Below are 5,000 nucleotides of genomic sequence, written 5' to 3'. Positions count from 1 at the left end.
GTAGATATATTGATAGATAGTGTAGATAGTGTATATATAGAGATAGTGTAGATAGAGAGATAGATAGTGTAGATATAGAGATGGTGTAGATGGAGAGATAGATAGTGTAGATATATAGATAGATATTGTAGATAGTGTATATATAGAGATAGTGTAGATAGAGAGATAGATAGTGTAGATATATAGATAGATAGTGTAGATAGTGTATAGAGCTGGGGTTAGAGCTGGGGGTTACTGTTAGAGCTGGGGGTTACTGTTAGAGCTGGGGGTAACTGTTAGAGCTAGGGGTTAGAGCTGGGGGTTGGAGCTGGGGGTTACTGTTAGAGCTGGGGGTTACTGTTAGAGCTGGGGGTTAGAGCTGGGGGTTAGAGCTGGGGGTTACTGTTAGAGCTGGGGGTTAGCTCTGGGGGTTACTGTTAGAGCTAGGGGCTACTGTTAGAGCTGGGGGTTATTGTTAGAGCTGGGGGTTACTGTTAGAGCTGGGGTTTACTGTTAGAGCTGGGGGTTAGAGCTGGGGGTTAGAGCTGGGGGTTACTATTAGAGCTGGGGGTTACTGTTAGAGCTGGGGGTTACTGTTAGAGCTGGGGGTTAGAGCTGGGGGTTACTGTTAGAGCTGGGGTTTACTGTTAGAGCTGGGGGTTGGAGCTGGGGGTTTCTGTTAGAGCTGGGGGTTACTGTTAGATCTAGGGGTTACTGTTAGAGCTGGGGGTTACTGTTAGAGCTGGGGGTTACTGTTAGAGCTGGGGGTTAGAGCTGGGGGTTACTGTTAGAACTGGGGGTTACTGTTAGAGCTGGGGGTTACTGTTAGAGCAGGGGTTACTGTTAGAGCTGGGGGTTACTGTTAGAGCTGGGGGTTACTGTTAGAGCTGGGGGTTACTGTTAGAGCTGGGGTTTACTGTTAGAGCTGGGGGTTGGAGCTGGGGGTTACTGTTAGAGCTGGGGGTTACTGTTAGATCTGGGGGGGTTACTGTTAGAGCTGGGGGTTAGAGCTGGGGGTTACTGTTAGAGCCGGGGTTACCGTTAGAGCTGGGGGTTACTTTTAGAGCTGGGGGTTACTGTTAGAGCTGGGGGTTAGAGCTGGGGGTTACTGTTAGAGCTGGGGGTTAGAGCTGGGGGTTAGAGCTGGGGGTTACTGTTAGAGCTGGGGGTTAGAGCTGGGGGTTACTGTTAGAACTGGAGGTTACTGTTAGAGCTGGGGGTTACTGTTAGATCTGGGGGTTACTGTTAGAGCTGGGGGTTAGAGCTGGGGGTTACTGTTAGAGCTGGGGGTTACAGCTGGGGGTTACTGTTAGAGCTGGGGGTTACTGTTAGATCTGGGGGTTACTGTTGGAGCTGGGGGTTACTGTTAGAGCTGGGGGTTACCGTTAGAGCTGGGGGTTACTGTTAGAGCTGGGGGTTAGAGCTGGGGGTTACTGTTAGAACTGGGGGTTACTGTTAGAGCTGGGGTTACTTTTAGAGCTGGGGCTTACTGTTAGAGCTGGGGGTTAGACCTGGGGGTTACTGTTAGAACTGGGGGTTACTGTTGGAGCTGGGGGTTAGAGCTGGAGGGTTACTGTTAGAGCTGGGGGTTACTGTTAGAGCTGGGGGTTACTGTTAGAGCTGGGGGTTACTGTAAGAGCTGGGGTTACTGTTAGAGCTGGGGTTACTGTTAGAGCTGGGGGTTACTGTTATAGCTGGGGGTTAGAGCTGGGGGTTACTGTTAGATCTAGGGGTTACTGTAAGAGCTGGGGGTTACTGTTAGAGCTGGGGGTTACTGTTAGAGCTGGGGGTTAGAGCTGGGGGTTACTGTTAGATCTAGGGGTTACTGTTAGAGCTGGGGGTTACTGTTAGATCTGGGGTTACTGTTAGAGCTGGGGGTTAGAGCTGGGGGTTACTGTTAGAGCTGGGGGTTACTGTTAGAGCTGGGGGTTAGAGCTGGGGGTTACTGTTAGAACTGGGGGTTACTGTTAGAGCTGGGGGTTACTTTTAGAGCTGGGGGTTACTGTTAGAGCTGGGGGTTAGAGCTGGGGGTTACTGTTAGAGCTGGGGGTTAGAGCTGGGGGTTACTGTTAGAACTGGGGGTTACTGTTGGAGCTGGGGGTTAGAGCTGGAGGGTTACTGTTAGAGCTGGGGGTTACTGTTAGAGCTGGGGGTTACTGTTAGAGCTGGGGGTTACTGTAAGAGCTGGGGGTTACTGTAAGAGCTGGGGGTTACTGTTAGAGCTGGGGGTTACTGTTATAGCTGGGGGTTAGAGCTGGGGGTTACTGTTAGAGCTGGGGGTTAGAGCTGGGGGTTACTGTTAGAGCTGGTTGTTACTGTTAGAGCTGGGGGTTACTGTAAGAGCTGGGGGTTACTGTTAGAGCTGGGGGTTACTGTTAGAGCTGGGGGTTACTGTTATAGCTGGGGGTTAGAGCTGGGGGTTACTGTTAGAGCTGGGGGTTACTGTTAGAGCTGGGGGTCACGGCAGGGTCAGTCATTATCCCAACTCCCCCTGGTACACCCTCAGAGCTGGGGGTCACGGCAGGGTCAGTCCTTATCCCAACTACCCCTGGTACACCCTCAGAGAGTGGGAGTCTTGCTCAAGATTGTTCACCTTGTCAGCCCAAGGGATTCGAACCTTTGGGTTAGAGCCAGACAGAACTACAGGTTTCCAACTGGCCCAACGCTAGGCTACCTGCTGGCCTACTTGTTAGGGATGTTGTGTGTGTGTGTGTGTGTGTGTGTGTGTGTGTGTGTGTGTGTGTGTGTGTGTGTGTGTGTGTGTGTGTGTGTGTGTGTGTGTGTGTGTGTGTGTGTGTGTGTGTGTGTGTGTGTGTGTGTGTGTGTGTGTGTGTGTGTGTGTGTGTGTGTGTGTGTCCTAATTGAGTTGTGGTCATCTTCTAGTCCACATGGGTTGATCCATTCAGCCTGACAGACGACTGTTTGTCCCCAGAGAGAGAGAGATGGGTAGAGGGAGGGAGGGAGGGAGGGAGGGAGGGAGGGAGGGATGGGTAGAGGGAGGGAGGGAGGGAGGGAGGGAGGGAGGGAGGGAGGGAGGGAGGGGTAGAGGGAGGGAGGGAGGGGTAGAGGGAGGGAGGGAGGGGTAGAGGGAGGGAGGGAGGGAGGGAGGGAGGGAGGGAGGGAGGGAGGGAGGGAGGGTGGGAGGGAGGGAGGGAGGGAGGGAGGGAGAGATGGGTAGAGGGAGGGAGGGAGGGAGGGAGGGATGGGTAGAGGGAGGGAGGGAGGGAGGGGGAGAGAAACAGCAGAAGAGGGATCGAGGGTTGAGAACTGACCAATGGGAAAGTGTTTAGGGGTTGTTAGATGGTGACACGTGACAGCAGAGTTTATGTTGCTATGGAGACAGAACTCTGGTCTACTGCCAAACTATTTACAGTACCGAACAATCTAGTCTCTCTCTCTAACAGGAAGTTCTGTGTGTCTCTTCATTACCCATAATGCTGTTCTTCCTCTAGACATCACACAGCATCCTGTCCCACCCATCCTCTTCCTCCTCCTGGTCCATAACCCTAACTCGCTGCCCATAACCTTCATCTTCTCCCAAACCCTCTCTCCTGTGACCCTGTAGTGCCACTCCTCACTCTAATCCTAACAGAACCTTCTAGAGCTTCTCCCTATCTGGCTCTAACCCAGTCTGAAGCCTATAGCTCTATCTGGCTCTAACCCAGTCTGAAGCCTATAGCTCTATGTGGCTCTAACCCAGTCTGAAACCTATAGCTCTATCTGGCTCTAACCCAGTCTGAAACATGTAGCTCTATCTGGCTCTAACCCAGTCTGAAGCCTGTGGCTCTATCTGGCTCTAACCCAGTCTGAAACATGTAGCTCTATCTGGCTCTAACCCAGTCTGAAGCCTGTGGCTCTATCTGGCTCTAACCCAGTCTGAAGCCAATAGCTCTATGTGGCTCTAGCCCAGTCTGAAACCTATAGCTCTATCTGGCTCTAACCCAGTCTGAAGCCTGTGGCTCTATCTGGCTCTAACCCAGTCTGAAGCCAATAGCTCTATGTGGCTCTAGCCCAGTCTGAAACCTATAGCTCTATCTGGCTCTAACCCAGTCTGAAACCTATAGCTCTATCTGGCTCCAACCCAGTCTGAAGCCTATAGCTCTATGTGGCTCTAACCCAGTCTGAAGCCTATAGCTCTATCTGGCTCTAACCCAGTCTGAAGCCTGTAGCTCTATCTGGCTCTAACCCAGTCTGAAACCTGTAGCTCTATCTGGCTCTAACCCAGTCTGAAGCCTCTATCTGGCTCTAACCCAGTCTGAAGCCTATAGCTCTATCTGGCTCTAACCCAGTCTGAAACCTGTAGCTCTATCTGGCTCTAACCCAGGCTGAAGCCTGTAGCTCTATCTGGCTCTAACCCAGGCTGAAGCCTGTAGCTCTATCTGGCTCTAACCCAGTCTAAAACCTGTAGCTCTATCTGGCTCTAACCCAGTCTGAAGCCTCTATCTGGCTCTAACCCAGTCTGAAGCCTCTATCTGGCTCTAACCCAGTCTGAAACCTGTAGCTCTATCTGTCTCTAACCCAGTCTGAAGCCTCTATCTGGCTCTAACCCAGTCTGAAGCCTCTATCTGGCTCTAACCCAGTCTGAAGCCTATAGCTCTATCTGGCTCTAACCCAGTCTGAAACCTGTAGCTCTATCTGGCTCTAACCCAGTCTGAAACCTGTAGCTCTATCTGGCTCTAACCCAGTCTGAAACCTGTAGCTCTATCTGGCTCTAACCCAGTCTGAAACCTGTAGCTCTATCTGGCTCTAACCCAGTCTGAAACCTGTAGCTCTATCTGGCTCTAATCCAGTCTGAAACCTGTAGCTCTATCTGGCTCTAACCCAGTCTGAAACCTGTAGCTCTATCTGGCTCTAACCCAGTCTGAAACCTGTAGCTCTATCTGGCTCTAACCCAGTCTAAAACCTGTAGCTCTATCTGGCTCTAACCCAGTCTGAAGCCTGTAGCTCTATCTGGCTCTAACCCAGTCTGAAGCCTGTAGCTCTATCTGGCTCTAACCCAGTCTAAAACCTGTAGCTTAGTA

The sequence above is a fragment of the Oncorhynchus gorbuscha genome, unplaced genomic scaffold, assembly GCF_021184085.1.
Source record: "Oncorhynchus gorbuscha isolate QuinsamMale2020 ecotype Even-year unplaced genomic scaffold, OgorEven_v1.0 Un_scaffold_1756, whole genome shotgun sequence".
NCBI classification, from domain to species: domain Eukaryota; kingdom Metazoa; phylum Chordata; class Actinopteri; order Salmoniformes; family Salmonidae; genus Oncorhynchus; species Oncorhynchus gorbuscha.
Note: the sequence above shows the minus strand (reverse complement) of the source record.